Consider the following 18983-nt stretch of genomic DNA (forward strand, 5'->3'; position numbering starts at 1 on the left):
TGTGTGACATCTTCTCAGACATAGCAGTTTCACCAAATTGGTACCTCACACCATCACCTGAGAAATTCTAGACCACCATTGCAGAAAAATAACTCCATATAATATACATAACAAAAGAAATTCCAATTTTTATTTCTTAAGCCTGCACCGTGGAGACTGGATCAGTAAAGTACTTGGTCATAAATAACAGAAAGCTTGACATATAGTGGCTTGAATAAATGGCTTGTTTTTCATACATATCAAGAAGTCCAGAACCAGATGGTTGCTGGTACTGATGATGACTAGACCAGCATCTCTTTGGTTATTATAGTCATGCCTTTTGATGCAATAGGCTAAATTTAACCTTGCCCAAACTTGAAATGTAAATTTCTGCTCAAACTTTATTTTCCAACATAAAGTCTGACACAAATCTTTGAAGTAAAATGCATAGTTGAAATAGTAAAACTAAATTAGAAACAATATCCATGTCTATAAAACATATAGAGTTATGAAATAATTTCTGAGGCAACCAGTGGGATATTATGCAACAGTTAAAAAATAAATAGCAATAAATAAATAAATAAATAGCAATATAAAAAGTTATAATCTCTTATAAAGCAAAAAAGAAAATTTCCCAGTGTAACATACACGCATTGCATTTCCGTAGAAGAAAATATTTGTACATATATATTTGAATGAACTTGAAAAAAGTCTACAGAAGCAATATTGAAGTATTATCAGTTATTACCATAGAAGAATGGACTTTGTAGGCAGAATCTCAGTCTGTAATTGTTTTTATATTATTTCAATTCCTTCCAATAAGCATGTATAACTTGTGTAACTCAAAAGAGAGTTTCTTAAAAATACAAATTTAGACATCTGAGTGACTTGAGCAAAGTAAATTCAAGCTTGTCAATAGATGGCTGTGCTGTTTATAACTTTTCATTTGAATAAAAAATGTAAAATCAAAGAAGACCCACTCCTTTCCAGAATTATCTTCAATAGTACCTTTGAGTTATTTATATTTGTTGAGAATGTAAACAGAGTATTATTTTTTCTCTGTTTATTTATTAAAATATTTTGGCAAAGTCACTCTTTAGAATCAAGATAAAAAAATTTCCAAATATGCCATAGGAACATATGTCAATAATAAGCTATGTATAAAATATGAGTTATTTCATCATATTCAGTGACTAATTATTTTTAAAGAAGTCAGCTCCAATTCTCTCATATTTTTCATAATGGAATAACAAGAAAAAATAAATAAAAATTTAACAGGGCTTCTCACCTAGAACTGACACCATTTCTCTGATACCTGATTAGAGGGTCTTGTGAATTAATTTCTGGCCTATCACTCTGTTTTTGAACTTGACATTTTTTCAGGGCAAACTTATGACAAGGATTTTCTGACTTTTTCTATGTGTCATAACCATCTCTTAGAGCATTTGAAGAAAGTCACTGATGATAAATATCTTAATGACATACTTCTGCTTAAAAGAAAAGTGAAAGCGAGATAAGCCCCTGAGACAGAGCCACTGTTCTGTAGTTCAGTAACACACGTGGAATATGCTGGCAAGAATTATTTTTTGCTATAAGCACTGTTTTCACGATAATGTAGAATGATTAAATTTTTTTACCTGAAGCTAATTTGCAGCCCTCTCCCCTTTTTTATGCAGTGAGAGAGGGGAGGCAGGAGAGACACACTCCAGCACACACCCTGATGGGAATCTACCTGGCATGCCCACTAGGGGCCAATGCTCTGCCTGTCTGGGGCATTGCTCTACTGCTCAGCAACCAAGCTCTTCTTGGTGCATGAGGTGGAAGCCATGGAGCTATTGACAGTGCCCGAGGCCAACTTGCTAAAATTGAGCCATGACTACAGGAGGGGAAGAGAGAGAGGGAAGTGAGAAGGGGCAGAGTGAAGAAGCAGATGGACACCTCTCCTGTCGGCCTTGCTCAGCAATCAAACCCAGGACAGCCAGGCTGATGCTCTGCCACTAAGCCAATGGGCCAGGGCCTAATTTGCAACCCTTAAACCACATTTTTTTTTAAGAGTAGACCTCAGATAATCACATACAGAGTTCTCTAAATAGGAAAAAACAACATCAAATTTGGATTCTATTTTGATTGAATTCAGTGTATTTGTCATATAGTCTTTAAGATTTAAATATTTTATGAACTAAAGTTGTATTTATATCTATAAAGCAATTAGAATAACATAAGATTACTTTAGGAAAAAAAATTGATTAATAACCAATTGGCCACATTCAATAAATGTCTTTCCTGTAGACATGGTCATTAAACAGAAAAGTTTCTCTCATTCTCCATTAAAAAAAATTTTTTTTTGTTTTAAATTTAGCATTTTCTTAATGAAGCACAAACACAAGATCCTATGAAAAAAAAAAGTAGGAATTAGTCAAAACTATTTATTTTCAGGAGAATTTTAAAACATGCAATAGCCATGTATAGAGAGGTGAAGCCTTTTCCCTATTCTACTTCCTTTGAACACTGCATTGGCAAGGTGAGTCTCTCTGCTGCTCATACTTCAATATGCTCAAGGTCTTATTTTAATTATTCTGATTCTTGATCTAAAAATCAATGCCTCAATCTCTCAAACACAATTCATGGTCATCAAATCACCTCTATGATCACAGGGAACTAGCTATCATACTTTATTTGATTATATAATAAAATAGAAGCACACCTAAAACAGGCAGTTACTGACAGTTATTCATATGGAAAAATACTCAAAATATTAATGGAAGTTCTACAGAAACAGCTTTAAGTATATTCTAAAGTAATATTTTATTTATAATTCTAATCATAATAACACAACGGTTGCTGTTATTTACTGAGATTCTACCTGTGTTTCACAATGTAGTAGGTGTTCTACAGATACCACCTCTTTGAAATCTCATCACTCTATGAGCTAAGGACCATAATCATTGCCATGTCAAGAAATGATAGTTTGAATCCATGAGTTCATGACTATACTAAAAGGAACACTAAACATAAAAATCTATCGGTCACTGTTAGAAGATACTGTTGAACAAACTCACTGTTTTAAAAATTAGAAAATAAAAAGAGTCAATCATTCATCTTGCCTTTTCTTTAAGAGTACTACCAGTAAGTGACCTAATAGTAGAGGAGAGGAAGTGTCCCTTTCTAGAACTGCTCACCTAATAATAAAGATAAAATTATAGAATTGGAACTTGTTATAGAATTGGAACCTGTTATGGACTAAATGTTTGTTTCCTCCCCTCATTCACACGTGAGGCCCTAACCTTCCTCCACCTACCCCCAACCCCAACGTGGCTGATTTGGAGATGTTGCCTCTAAGGAAATAATTCAGGTTGAGTGAGAGTGTAAGGATAGGTCCCTGAACCTATAACATTAGTTTTCTCATAGGAAGAAAGAGCAGAAAGCTCTCTCTCTCTCTATCCCTTCCTTCCTCACCCCTCCGTGCACTTACTAAGAAAAGGCCATGTGAGTACACATCAAGGTAGCAGTCCCTACAAGCCTGAGAATGAAATTGCTGACACCTTGAACTTGAACATCTCAGACTCCATACTGTGAAAAATAAATTTCTGTTGTGTATGCCACTGAGCCAGTGGTAATGGAAGCCGGAACTGACTAAGACACAATCCTCAATTTAAATGCTGATGACTGACACCAATAGAAGAGAGTCAACCAGAGAGTATGCTTCTAAGGCAGGGGTCTCAAACTCAATTCAGCATGTGGACCGCAGAGCAAGATCACAGAAGTTCGGCGGGCCGCACTAGGTCTACAAAAGGCAACTGTTATGCAACACTTTTCTCACTGCAGTTGAAAACAAAAAAAAATCAGTACAACAAGCACAATTGTACATGCAGTTTACTCAGTGTCACAAAACGACCAGAAACTGTAGTTCGCATCACAACTGCTGTTAACTAAGCTAATATCTAGCTAGGATGCTAGAGAAATGAAAAATACAAGTAGGCCCCTAGGCTTACTTAATTTTATCCAAAATATTTTGAACTTCGTGGATTAGTCTGCGGGCCGCACAAAATTGTTCGGCGGGCCGCATGCGGCCCGCGGGCCACGAGTTTGAGACCCCTGTGCTAAGGAAAGAAAACCAAACAAAATTTTAAGTATTCTTGGCCAAAAGAAAAAAACAATCTTTTTTTTTAAATTTGATCAAGTTTATGTGTCCAACTGCCAATTTACAAAAAATACAGAAGAAAGAGGACCATGTGAAATGACACCACAGGGAACAAATTACTAATATCCAGACCACGAGAAACACTCCAGGGAAAACATCTCGTTTACTCAAGAACAGTAACAAACTACAAAAATATATGAAAGGGTGAGAGAGAATAAAGAGAGATTGAAAGATAAGAGTTTACAGATTAAAAGGTTCTGTCTTAACCACACAGCCACCACAGCCCCTAAGATGTATCAATTTTATGATAGATTTTTAAAAAATTCAGATTTAAGGAAACCAAAAAAATGAAACATTCAAAAATTTGTAAATATTTGATAACACTGAATTATTGCTAATTTTTAGGATGTGTAATAAACTGTCGTACTGTTTTTTTATTTCAATACCTTTGAAAAATACATCCTAGTTTATTTATGGGAGAAATGACATAATGCCTGGAGAGAGGATAAAGATGGAAGATAAAAGGAATAACGTTGGCTATGAGTTATTGTTGGAGCTAGGAAATAAGAAACAGAGGTTTGTATTATTCAGTGTTTCTTTCTATATGTTTGAATTTTTCCAATATTAAAGATTTTTAAAAATTGAAGTCACATTATAAACCAATCAGATATGAGTGTATATGTATATATTAAAGTTTTTAATTTAATAAGTATATAAATAGTTGTTTAAAAAGTTACTATAAATATCTTAAAATTCTGGAGAGAAACACTTTTTGAAGTGAGAAATTCTCATTTCCTTCTTTTATTATAATACTGTAGGACTTAGAAGAAAATATAGTCTTTTGTTTAATAAAAAAATTTTCTTAATAATATTTTATTGATTGTTCTAAGAATCCATTTAGTTCTGCCTCATTATGAGAGAGAAGCTTTTTCTCATTAGTTTTAATGAAATGAAAGATTACTATAGTCTAAAAGACTATTTATTCCATGTAAAAGGATGTTATTTTCTAGACAATAAGACAAAAATCCCAATTATTCGATAATATCTCTCTATAGATATAATGTATAATGATAAAATGTGTCAAATTACTTAATATTTAATATATTGTTTTTAGTTTCTGAGCATAATGTGTCAAGTGAAGTGCACCTACCCTGTACAGATAAACGTTGGACATAAATATGATACCATCAACTCCAGCACTGCAAATGAGACCAAAAATATGAAGCCATCTAGTGATTTGTAACTAAAACAGAGTGTCCTTTAAAAAACCTTCTAGCTTCTGGTTCTCACATTAAATTTATACCACTCTAACACATCTAGCAAGGTTGAAATACTATCAAAGTCACTTTATTTGTTCATGGGAATCAGAGACAATTATGCAAGAAATAGTGGCATCCTTCTAAAAGAAGGCATTTGCCTGAGCTGGAGACAATCAGACGGTGCAGGAAGAAAAATGTAAGTGGGAAATGACTTGCAAATAGTTGATCGACAAAATACGTGTTTAATAAGGGACAATTCTTCCTCTAAGAGACAAAAAGGAAGTACTTGATGGGGCTCTGGGGAGTTATGTTGAGTTGGAAATGAGGAAAATTGAGGGGTCTTATGTGCAAGGGTCTTAATTTTCTTAGCGAATGAAAAAGTAAGAACAAATAATAACTGAAGTGAAGAAGCAGCTTAGGAATTTGAAGAACTAGAAAAAAGTTGAAATACCTACTGAGGAGGTGGGACAAAATTAACTACAGATGAAACCATTAAGAATTTCAAGGCATGCTTGACCAGGTAGTGGCACAGTGGATAGAGTGTTTGGACTGAGATGCGGAGAACCCAGGTTCAAAACCCAAAGGTAGCCGGCTTGAGTGCAGGCTCATCTGGCTTGAGCGCAGGGTAGCTGGCTTGAGCGTGGGATCATAGATATGACCCCATGGTTGCTGGCTTGAGCCCAAAGGTTGCTGGTTTGAAGCACAGGGTCGCTGGCTTGAGCCCAAGGTCACTGACTTGAGCAAGGGGTCACTTGCTCTGCTGTAGTCCCCTGGTCAAGGCACATATGAGAAAGTAATCAAAGTATAACTAAGGTGTCACAACAAAGAACTGATGTTTTGATGCTTCTCATCTCTCTCCCTTCCTGTCTATCTGTCTCTCTGTTTTTCTTTCTCTGTCACAAAAAAAAAGAAGAAGAAGAAGAAAGAATTTCAAGGGATGATGCCATGACGTTTGGTTATCTCCTCATCTCCTTGCTGCAAGAGAGCTCCTGTCCTGTCTGTAATTAGTAATCTCCTCAGTGAGTGTGAACTCAGCCAGAGCAAATCTCTCAGGCAACTTAGGAAGCGGGAGGAAATATTTGAGAAAAAGTTCTTTGATGAACATAAATACAGACCAAAAGACAGAACTGTCATTAGAGTAAACACAATGCTTAGCTCCTATTGGGCATTTGATACTGCTTTGTTGAACTAATGGGGCTATATCTCTCATCACCCTCCAAACAGGGTAGAACCCACAAGTTTATATCAAAATACTGAGGGCGTTCCACCATAAGTGGTTCAAGTAAGAGTCTAGAAGGAAATAGGTCAAATTAGAAGTTATAAGAAAAGCACTGACAAAAAATTTAAAGTCACATAAGGGAAAGAAGGTAGAAACAGTGACAAAAATAGGTTAATAAGAGTTGAATATACTGCTCACAAAAAATAGGGCATATTTCAAAATGAATATGAAGTGATAAAATATCCCCTATTTTTGGTGAGCATTATAATTGAATGGCAACATTCCGAGGTGTGAGATTACCCTGTAAATTGGAATAAGATAAATGTGTCTTGGGGGCAGTTTGATAGCAGTCACCTAGAGAAACATTATGGAATGAGGTGGGGAATATCTGAGGCTGGTGTTTTACTTCAGTTTATCCTTCAGGGAGTGTATGGCCAGGGGCCGCCATCGTGGCCATTCACATGCAAGTTCTCGTTGAATTCGGGCAGATGGTAAAGAAATGGTGGAGTCGGAGGATGGTGGGCCATTCTGTTTATTGGTGTCTCTCCAAGACAGGCAAGCCACAAGAGAAGACAAGGGAAAAGCAGAAAACCTGCTTTTCCCATGGAGGGCAAGGGATCAGGGAGGCCCCTGCAATGCTGATAGCAGGAACCAAGAAAGAGTGAAAGCCCCTGATCTGCTTCATTTTATAGTGTAGAAAATTAAAGCCTTTAAGCCAATACACAAATAAGGAAGTCTCTGATACAAAGCCACTTATCTGAGGTATAAATGGGATTCCTCATGAGAGTGCACCACCCCACATCATGCAACAGTCAAGGGTGTGGGAAAAGCTTAGTTTTGAGAAGACCTTAGAATTAGAAGGAAAGGAAAGGCTTACTCTTAAAACTCAGCCTTAGGCTATAATGACTTTGCCAGCTTACAGCCTGTCTCCCCCACTGAAAGCGAGCAAACATATACCTCATATTTACAAACTTATTTGACTAACAGGGAGCTACTGAAGGTATGGACTTACTCAATAGAAAAATTCTCAACTCCATATATATTTTAAAATTGTCATATAGATTTGAAGGATTGAGACCCCTTAAGGTTCTCTCATAGACCACACTCAGTGGTTCAGGGGCCTCAGGCTAAGAGTCACTGCCCTTCAAGGGGAGCACAGCTTGTGAGGTCTCACAGCTGGAGAGAAACCGTGCCTCCTTACTTAGACCAGCCCTCACATTCATTCAAGAGGTATTTTTTCAGGCAACTGTTATTTCCAAGACATTTTCCCTAACTCTCACTAAGGTTTCTGATTCCAGTCCTTCCAGTTTTCTCAGTATTTACCATAAATCACTTCCTTCACAATTAGGGCACTATCTAATAATTCTTTCTTTTGTCATTTCTATGTGCACCAAAACTCTGTCTTATATGAAATCCAGGACCTGTATTTTTTTTTAAACATTTGTTGTAAGATTTTTTAAAAATTTATTTATTTATTTATTCATTTTAGAGAGGAGAGGGAGAGACAGAGAGACAGAGAGAGGAGAGACAGAGAGAGAGAAGGGGAGGAGGAGCAGGAAGCATCGACTCTCATATGTGCCTTGACCAGGCAAGCCCAGGGTTTTGAACCGGTGACCTCAGCACTTCCAGGTCGACGCTTTATCCCACTGTGCCACCACAGGTCAGGCCCTGTATTTTTTTAATCCTACTAATTCTTATAAGTGGCTGCCTGAACAAAAATCACTTAAGTGAAAAGTTAAACTATAAAATGTTTTACAGCCCTGGCCAATTAGTTTGTTGGTTAGAGCATCGATTTGATATGCCAAAGTTAGGGTGTGATAAGGTGCCAAGGAATTGCAAAAATGGTTAACATTAGTATTTTAAAAGGAAAAGTCAGGCCCCCTTACCCCTCCTTTCTGAAGAGGAAAAAAAAATCCTAAAAAAAGAGATTGAAGGGGCAAAAGTTAGTAACTAATCATAGTTTAACTATAGTTCTCTGGAAGGACTGAGGCCTCTACTTGCTAGATAGCAAAGAAGGTAAAACTTACCTAGAAACTTCCTCTTACCCTTCCTTAAGAGCCTTTAGGAAACAATGTTTACATATCTTAATTAAAAATTCCTACACTGATCCTAACTCTTCCTCCCCTCCTGGAGTCCTGAGAGTGACTTATACCTCTAGACCAGGGGTCCCCAAACTACGGCCCCGCGGGCCACATGTGGCCCCCTGAGGCCATTTATCCAGCCCCTGCCGCACTTCCAGAAGGAGCACTTCTTTCATTGGTGGTCAGTGAGAGGAGCATAGTACCCATTGAAATACTGGTCAGTTTGTTCATTTAAATTTACTTGTTCTTTATTTTAAATATTGTATTTGTTCCTGTTTTGTTTTTTTTACTTTAAAATAAGATATGTGCAGTGTGCATAGGGATTTGTTCATAGTTTGTTTTTTTTTATAGTCCGGCCCTCCAACGGTCTGAGGGACAGTGAACTGGCCCTCTGTGTAAAAAGTTTGGGGACCCCTGCTCTAGACAAAGGGATCATGAGCTCACTCCTCTTGCTTGAAAAACCTTTATTCTGTAACATTTTATATACTTTCTAATAATCATCCCTTTTGAAATTCTTTATATGTATAAAACTTGTAAGCTAAACAAGCAGGGACTAGCTTATTAGGAAACCTAATAAGCTAGCCCCAACACTTTTAGCAAAGGTAATTTTATTTAGTTTCTCTCCTTATCCTAAGCTAAGCATTTCATTGTGGCGACAGGGATGAGTGGTAGACAATCTAGAAGATTTGGGAATGTCTTTGCTGGGTATGAGAAACAATTATCATTACTGTGTTATCTGTGGTCTTGATGTGTAAGAATGCTTTTTCCTTTTAAAAGATCCTATGATAGATGTTGTAAGCTTGTTAGTAACTGACTCTTGTGCCATGCTCCCGCTCCTTTACCCACCCAACCAGTACTTGATCTTGTTTAAAAGAAGGTTCAGAACAGTAAGAAGGCCTACATGATTTGGGACCATGCCCCATGTAGCTTGCTAGCCGGCTAATTAATAAACTCCTCAAATTCCTTCTGTAACCTGCCTCTATGTAACCTGTGGATTATAGTACTTTATAACAAGGGCACATACAAGAATCAACTAATGAATGCAAAATATGTGGAACAACAAATCAATGTTTCTCTCTCTCCCCCACTTTCTCTTTGTCTCAAGTCAATAAAAATTTAAAAGAAAGAGGAAAATTTCCTTAAAATGGTCCACAGTAAAGTAAAAGCCAATGACTTTATCTGTTCTTTCAACTCTAGAAGAAAGTGGCAGATGCTTCTGTGAAACCTACTGGCACATGGGAGACCTAGATAACTACGTGTGGCATTGACCTGATTTCTGATGGAATCTCTGGTCTCTGAGAGATGTGGCTAGCAGCAGCCCAGGAAGCTGAACCGTGCATCTGCAGAGCAGAGGAGCTTGGCAGGAACCATGAAGCCCAGCCTCCACTTGTTGCTCTGATGGTCCTGGGGCTGGATGCCATACACCAGGGCACTTCTTACAGGAAACCAAAAGCCAAGTCCCAGGGGCCAATTTGAGAGCATCAGAAACTTTATGGTGTTTTGACTTTCTTAGCAGAGTTGGTTGGAAATGCATATTTTAATGGATGCACACTGAAGTATGCAGAGATAAACTTCTCAGTCTAATATTTCTATTTCTTTCCGCTCATAATAGATGTGAGAAGATACCATCATTTTAAAGCTCATTGTATAACAACACACAATTTAGGAAGTGCACCTTCTGTGACCTCTGTGATCAATGACTCCAGGAAGCTGGTATCCCATGTTCTGGGACTAAAGTGTAAGTCACTGACCTAAATTAAAGGTTAATGAGTATAAATCTATACCACTGAATTCAAGGTTTTATTTGACATATGATTCTTCCTGGAAAAGTCTTTTCACCAAATGAAATTTTATCAGGGGTATGTGGACATTTCCTTAAAAAAAATAAACATCTTGTAAATATAAATATTCATTATCTGCCAGGATTATAGGTGCTAGAGATGCTAGCTAGCTAGCTAGCTAGATGCTTTCTTGTAGCTTAAACTATAGTGGGAGCAATAAGCAATACATTAATAAATATAAAACTATAATAAAGAAAATTATAAGACAAGCAGATACTGTGGTAGAGAATAACAGGTGGGTCTTCATAGGTAAGGTGAATAAGGAAGACTTCTTTGAGGAGGGACATTCAGGCCCAAAGACTGAAAAGGAGCTAGCCTGGGAACAATGAGAGATGGATGCAGATTCTGAGGAGGACAAGAGCTTGGCCTGTTTCAGGAAATGGCTTTGCTGCTGCGGGGGGGGGGGGGGGGGGGGGCACGGAGTAAATTGTGATAAGGCTGGAGGCAAGACCAGGCAGGTCCTCAGGAGGAGCCTGGATTGACCACATGAAATCTGTTTGTAATTTATTTATGAGTCACATTATAGTATTGGTTAATAATCAAAGGACTACACGATGGTTAGGGAGCATTTACTAATGCCAGACCTGAATAAAGAGCGCTACAGGCATTCTCTCAAGTGATTTTCTGAACAGGCCTGCAAGATAGGTGTCCCTGCTTCTGCATTGTGGAAACTGAGGCTTATAATGTGTAATTTCTCCAATGTCACACAGCAAGTGAGTCATATTTTTGTAGACTGTTGGACTTGAGTACTTAACCATATCCTGAGGCACCTTCTTTTCTTGAATTCCATCCAGACCTTGAAGCATTCGAAGACTAGTAGAACTTGCCTTTAGATGAGACTTACAGAGACCTGGGCTCATTTTGATCTCACTCAGCCTCACCATCACATTTGGCAGATGCTAGGATAGAATCCAAAAACCTAGCAGAACCAGAGGTATGTGGACAGAGGATTAGAAGCGATGTTTTACCACAAGTCCAGGAAAAGAGCAGAACAAAGATGCAAGAAAGCGGAGACTTGCTCAAAGAAAGGAGCTAGTTGCTGCACTTCTTTAATCGGTTGATGTGTTCATGTTCTCCGGGAAGAACCTGTGACAAATGCCAGAGGGAAGTAGAAAGAGCTGGTAATGTAAAACTTGCTTCATAGGAAGCAGATCTCATTAATGATTATGATTATTATAATGTTCTTATTTCTTAATGCTGCAAGCCCAGTAAAACATTAGAAATAAAACAATAATAACATTAGGACACTGGGCTTAATAAGCATCTAAAGGTTATTTTCTTTTTAGGGTGACTCTTAGAACCCGCAGGAATAGCCACATTTGAGATGTGCTCAGTCTCATCCCTCCTCTGTCCTCTGATACCTCCTCTGCCCATCACCAAAGTAAAAAAGCAGAGAGCCACTCTACATTCTTTTTTGTCTCATCTCCTTCATTCAAACAGTCCCTCACTTTGCTCATGCTGCACTCTTAATTTGATAATACGGTATTTCCTTCTCTCTTCACTTGTTACTGCCTTGGTCCAGACCACAATCATCACTTGCCCAGAGTAACATTTTGGTCTCCCATCAGATGTACATGCCTGCAGCCTTGTCCAAAAACATCCAGGCTCCATTCTGCTGCAAGGGTGATATTTCTAGAATGCAAGTTTGACTGTGCTGCCTCCCTTATCACCATTCAATAACCCTGCATTGTCTACCAGATAAAGTTTAACTACCTTAGCATGGCGGGCAAGGCCTCCTGTCTGCAGTCCCTTGCTTCCTTCTCTAGTCTCATCTCTCATTGTCTTCAGTAAACAGCAAATCACTTACAACCCTCTACTCCCCCAAACAATCTTGGCCATTCTCTGCCTATTGCCCTCCCACACGCTGCTGTCTTTTTATGGAATACCTTCTCCATCTTTGTGTTTTATGACTCAGTTCAACTGTCACTTTCTTTATACAACTATTCTTACATCACTCCTTTGTAACTGACAGAATACGTAATGACCTGCCCAAAGATGCCCACATACTAATCTCCTTCCAGGTAAGCACATTATATTGGTATAACAGGACCTGGCAGAAGTAATTAAAGACCTTGAGATGGAGAGATTATTTTGGATTATCTGGGTGGACACAACACAATCACAAGGGTCCTTAAAAGAGGGAGCTAGATAGGTCAAAATCGAAATCAGTGAAAGAGATTTGGTGACAGAGGGCAGTGCTAAATAAATCATATAAATTCAAGAAAGAATTAACCTAGTTAGTAGATTTTGCTAGACTTGATGCAATTAAATTACCTTATCATATATCAAAAGCAAACAAGTTTTAGTGCCCCAAGCACTCTGATTTTCACAAATGGTACATGCATAACTAAAATTAGGAGGAGACATGTAAGAAAAAAAAATTGAGGTTCTTGAAAGGAGAAAATGATTCATAAGAAGTAGGTTGAAAATTTCACCATAGAGTGAACAAAGGCAAGAGGACAAAGTCAATACCAAATACATCGTGTCTAATGTTATTAGTAGTGCCCGTGGCATGGTCTAGGAGTGAGGTAATTACATAACCTTCCCTGTGCCAACACAAACGCAGTCCAGGCTATGGAGGGTTCTGCATTACTGGACCAGAGCTTGCCAAATACTCAATGTGTCCCTGATAAGGTTTGAGCTCTGTGGGTCAGTGTAGTTCTTCAGGGGACCTATCCCCTCTTTCTTAGGTAATTCAAAGTAGAATTCGCGCCACTGAAATTTTGAACCTTTATTAAGCATAGGAGTGTAAGGACTTTCCTTCTCTGCAGTGTTTACTCACTTCTTCCTGTTTCCTGGCTAATCAAGTCAGTTCGTTAGATGTTGAAGCACTTGAACTCTCCTCAATCTTGCTTTGACCTAATTTGTTTCAGCAGAAGTAAGGAACATCACCGAAGAGCTCAAAATGTTTGTCTGTGCTTCTCATGTTACGCCTATTGGTAAGTTCTTAGATGTCCTTAAATTCGGGGGGGGGGGGGATGACCTGTTAGAACCTTAAGGAAGAAAAATAAAATAATTAAAAGGACCATTGTAAGTGGAAATACCAATTCAATAGAATGAAAACATAACTAATTGGAACTAAAAACTATCTTTGGGAAGTCAGAGTTTACTTAAAAAATAGCACTGAGTTTGCCAAGATCTTTTTTTTTTTTTTTAACTTTTGTATTTTTATTAATTTTTGCCAAGATCTCAGTTCTTACCTCAGGAGAGGGAACACAAGAGGGCTCGAAGCACGTGTCAGAGCCTCAGATAACTCCCGGAGTGGTACCTGGAGGCAACTAGAGAAGGTGTTCTTAGCTTGGTAAGTGATGACTACACGAAGGAGAAACAAGGGGAGGCCCAGGGCTATGAGCAGTGCCCCCATTAGCACTTAGTTGAGCTGCCCTGGCAAGAAAGTCTGGGAGAGGGTATTGTTGAGGGGGCCACTCAGCAAAGAGGGGAGCTTCCTGGGGTCTACTGCTTCTGGCAGAAAATAAAAAGCAGTTTTTGTTGGTATTGATGTTTGGTCTTCATTTGAGGTGGGTGACTCCAATCTTTATAAAAGCTCAGAGGGATCCTAAGATGGACTTGAGGAAAAGGACTTCAAGGCAAGGAAAAAACAAGTGAGCAAAAAACCCAAAAAGGCATTAGTCAGATGAAGAGTAGGCACAGCAGGCAGATGGGGACCAGCAAGCAGCAAGCCCTTAGGGGAAGAGCTAGGCTGGTGAATGAGACCCGCTTCTTCCCCAGCAGCCTGTGCAGGGCCTAAGAGCAAGCCTTCACTCAGGCCAGCCTGCAAGTAAGGTTCATATTACTGCTTCCTAGTTCTTTGTCCTGAATGAATTCCCAAACCTGTCAAGCCTTACATTTTCTCCTCTGTAAAGTAAGAGTGAAATCCCCCACCTTACCAGACTGTTGTGAGAATTTGATGATTAAATGCATCTAACATATTCTGCCTCCTGCCTGGTCCACAACAAGGGCTAGAAAAAAAATGGGAGCTCTAATTTTCACAATCTATCCTTCTGATAGATTTCATGAAACTATTGACTCTTCACCTGGCAGGTTGGCCTGGGGAGGCTGAAAGAGGCCGACTTAACAGAATGCCTCTGCTATAAAAGCAAATTCTATGTGATTGTCATTTATTCATTCAACAAACATTTACTGAGGGTCTCTCTATGCCAAGCACTATGTGTTAGACACGGGGGAGGGACAGAAAAAAGAGGAGGGCCTTGATATGTAAGGTCTGTTTCAGAGTCAACAATTTAAAGGGAACAGGATAAAACAATTGATATTTGGCACTGGAGATGCACGCACATACAAAAAAAGCAAAATGTGAGTGTAACGGGGGTATGCTTTTGAGGTTTAATAGAACTAACAGTATATGAGGAAATATACTCAGCTGGTAGCTTCAGTGGGATCTGGCTTTAACAACTTTTCATGAGTATTCAGTATGCTGTGGGTATTGACAAAAATTTTTTTAATAGAGACGAAAGAACAGTGATTAACCCAACAAATACAATGCGTTAAGGTTTTATAAAGAGCTTCAATTGTGTTTGCAATTAATAAAATAGTATCATTATTTCCTAGCATCATCTACACTTTTTTTAATTGGGGAAAGAGCTGTTAATTGGAGGTCTACTCAATTAACAAAATCTTAAGTGTACACTCTACTGTTGTTTACTGTGAGTACCGTCTTATACAGAGAAGCTCTATAGCTTGTTCACCTTGCTTGACTGAAACTTTACGCCCAGGCCCTTCTACTCTTGATATGTTCTTATTTCTAGCTCCAACCCATGTGTACCATGATGAACTATATAGCTCTTAGCTTTGAGAACCTGAAAGAATGAGGCTAAAGAAAGATGCTTTCAGAATGTTATTACTTTAAAATTTATGATTAATGGGAGATTGTCCTTCAATCTACTGTATTATTCATGAACTAATTTCTTTTTAACTGACAATTTTAAATTATACTGAAATTGACTTATTTCTGTATAAATATCTGCCCTGACAGGATTCTAGGGCCCTGTACGTTAGAAACACATTTGTACTACATCTTCAGCTGTTCGTGCCATACCAGAAAAAATGGCTGAACATCCTGGGGTTCTTATTGTTTACAGATTTTTCTATTCCAAATATAGTAGGGGGAAATGCAGCATCATGTGTGCGTGTGGAACAATGGCATGGCCAATTAGGATAGTAGAAAATTTTATTTAAGCATAATTACAAATGGAACCCAAACAGTGTAATATGAATTTCAACATCCATGTTACAAGATGGGAAAATGAATGAGTCTTTTCTAGAGTCCAGGGGTGGACATAGCTCCCTTGGAGCCCAGTTGTGTTTAAATTGTGCTGAAAGAATTACCATAATAATTGGAATGCAGTACTGATATTTTTCTCTTAATATATTACCTCTGATATTTTCATTATTAGATTCTAGTGTTTGTGGACTAGCAAAAGAATAAAGAGAAATGTTACATCTTCAAGGTACATCTAGACCTTTAAATGATAGATTTCACTAGGGTATAATTCCAATTTTGAGCCAGTAAAAATAAAATTTTTCTTAAAATAAAATCAGAAGGTATTAAAGAATGATATTTAAAATAAAAAATGTTTAAAAACCCTGTTCTAACACTTAATGTAAAGTTGCTTTGGAGAATTCCATAATAGCCTAACAGTTCTTTTCTTTTTTTTCTTTTCCTTTCTTCTTACATATACATACAATTGTTTTGAAGGCGATATTTTATACCTTATAAATTCCATTTGCCATTATTTATTCTGTTTTTATTTTCAGCACTATGATATTTAGACAATGGTATAGCTTAAGCCTAAAATAACCTAACAAGTCTCTACAGTGAAAGCAGTAACATTCTCTATCCTGGATCCCTGGCCTTTCTTTTACAAGGCTTTTTAGAGAGTGTCAAAAAGGAGAGGTTCCAGGGTAGAGTCTATATTGAACTTGGGGAGTGAAGACCTGAGTTTGAGTTTTCACATCACCACTTACCAGAGGTAACTCTCTGATCCATTACAAATGGCTTTTCTCAGCCAATTGTTCTCCCTTTATGGAAAACTCAATATACGATTAATCTGTTTCTGTATTACATGGAATAATCCATGAACCTGTAATTGTCAAACATTCATTCTGTAGAAAGATGAAAAGGTAGTATCAGCTATGAAGCTTTGAATCAATCTGAATTTTTCAGTTAGGGTGACTCTTTGTTTTAAAGATAACCTAAAGAGAAAATCCTAAAAATAAGAGATGAAAAATACTTGTTAAACACTTCCAAATCTTTTGGTAGGTTTTCTTTAATAAATTTGCTGTTTAGTTTAATTTATAAAAATAAGAGTTTGGAAGCATGGCCGACCCTCCCCCACTCAATTACATTTCTCCGTAGCTATTACCACTAACATATAAAACTTTTTTTATTGTCCCCATCTCCACCCTTCTGAGTAACATATAAGACTGCTGTATTCCTAGTGCCCCGGAAAGTTGCTAGCAGTTAGTAAAATCTTAATAAACATTGGTTGAATGAATGAATAAATGAATGAGTGAATGAATTGACAAGATCTATATGCTAAATTAAAAATCATATCTAAAATATTAAAAGTAGGTTTCTATTTATAACAACTGATCTATAATATCATGATTATATTATGCTAGTGATAATTTGAGAGTAATGATTTGTGAAATTTCATTCTGTTTAATAATCAATAATAATGTTATGATTGATTTAGCAAAATACTGTGTGCCTTATACTTATATACACTATTGAGAACCTTACAACAGATTCACCCTCCCCTCAATAGTGAGAATTCTTTCCTCTATAGCAGATAAGAAAATTAGGGTTCAAATGTAAATCACTGAATTGAAAGTCACACATGGAGTGGGGAATGGAAGCCAAAATTTGAACCTGATGGATCCAAATTTCACAGTGATAGTCCTTCCTTGAAAGGGATTAGTTAAATGTAAAAATTAAACATGATTTAATATTTGTCTAATAATATTTTTTCTTTATTTTTTTATAAATAAATTTTTATTTTAATGGGGTGACATCAATAAATTTTAATAATATTTAATAATAAATTTAATAATATTTTTATTGCATCTTTGTTCTGGATAAATACTTTAGGAGAAATATTCAATTTTAGTTTGATAGTCATTTCTCTTAATGTTTGAAAACATTATTACACTATATTTTGGCTTTTAGTGGTATTGAAAGAAGTCTGATTTTAATCTAAAAATCATTTTAAATAAATTCCCCAGGTGATTTCTGATGTCGATGGTCCGTGGGCCGCACTAGGGAACTGTTTCTGGAGGTAGCAGAGAGACTCAGAGCTTCTACAGAACCCTTCCCGACAGCTCCAGGCTCTTCTGCAGGAGGGGACCCTTGCTTGCATCCAGGAGGAGAGTTGAGGTCATCCCCACTGAAGAAGCAGAGCAGAGAAAATCTTGGGAGGTCAAAGAACAACCTACCAATTAGCGTTACAACCAGAGCTGAAAGTCCAATCTTTTAAGTTGTTCCCAAGCTGAGCAACTAAAACATAACTGTGACTGTGAATCAGCTGGAGATCACCCACACATAGGTTTGGACATTCGGTAGGTCTGGGGTGGACTACAGATTCTAGGCCTCTAGCGAGCTCCCAGGTGACTCCCAGGCTGCTGGCCCTCAGTCCACTCGGACTGCAAAGCTGTGGAAGGAGCTGGTTGCCTCCCTTGAAATGTTTGAAGGTTAAAGTTTCAGCACTCCTGGTCCCCAGTGTTCCCTTTACTCCAATAAGGATCATTGTAGATTTCACTCAGATACACATTAAAATCCTCTTTTCCTCCATGCTACTAGTATTTTCCAGGAACTAAACCAAATAAGAAGTGTTCTGCTAAACTTTTCACAGGTAAACTGAGTGTAAGAGCCTGGGACACCAATGCTAGTCCCAGAATCACAACTTACAAAATGTGTGACCGTGGGTGAGTGGTTCAGACTCTCTACCTCTTCTTTCCCCCATCCTTAAAATACTAATGTGGCAGCTCGTGGGGCTACTGTGCAAGTGCAGAGCTGGTGAGGTGCAAACCACGGGGCCTGGCCAACAGTGCCGCGTAAGTGTCAGCTACCGGAGTGCCCAGCATTTTGTCCGGTAATGTGACTGACCCTCCTTTCAGTATTTCTAGATTTATTAAAAGATCCGATGCCCTACAGGATTTTATTAGCTCAATTCTTTCTTCTTTTAATTCCCTTAAAGGGTTGTTAGGATTAAATGAATTAATATGATTCAAACACTTGGAACAGTGCCTGTCACATAATTAGTATACAAGATGGCTTAGTTTTTATTTTTAGCACTTACTACAGTGATAATTAAATCACTTTTGAGGGATTTTTACATTGGCAGTTCTCCTATTAGACTGCAAATCTTATGAAAGCAGAGATGGTCTCTGTTTCAGACGCATGTCTATGCCAAATCATTACACAGGGCCTGGGATCTTGCTGCTGCT

The 18983-nt window shown here is 37.8% G+C and overlaps 1 protein-coding gene across 3 annotated transcripts in view; it reads right to left on the reverse strand.

The window, feature by feature from the left end:
• The window catches only part of SYNPR (synaptoporin), a 374269-nt gene that overhangs the window by 161239 nt on the left and 194047 nt on the right, over window positions 1-18983 (reverse strand). The window lies entirely within an intron of this gene.

Source organism: Saccopteryx bilineata, chromosome 10 (genome assembly GCF_036850765.1).
Source record: "Saccopteryx bilineata isolate mSacBil1 chromosome 10, mSacBil1_pri_phased_curated, whole genome shotgun sequence".
Classification (NCBI taxonomy): domain Eukaryota; kingdom Metazoa; phylum Chordata; class Mammalia; order Chiroptera; family Emballonuridae; genus Saccopteryx; species Saccopteryx bilineata.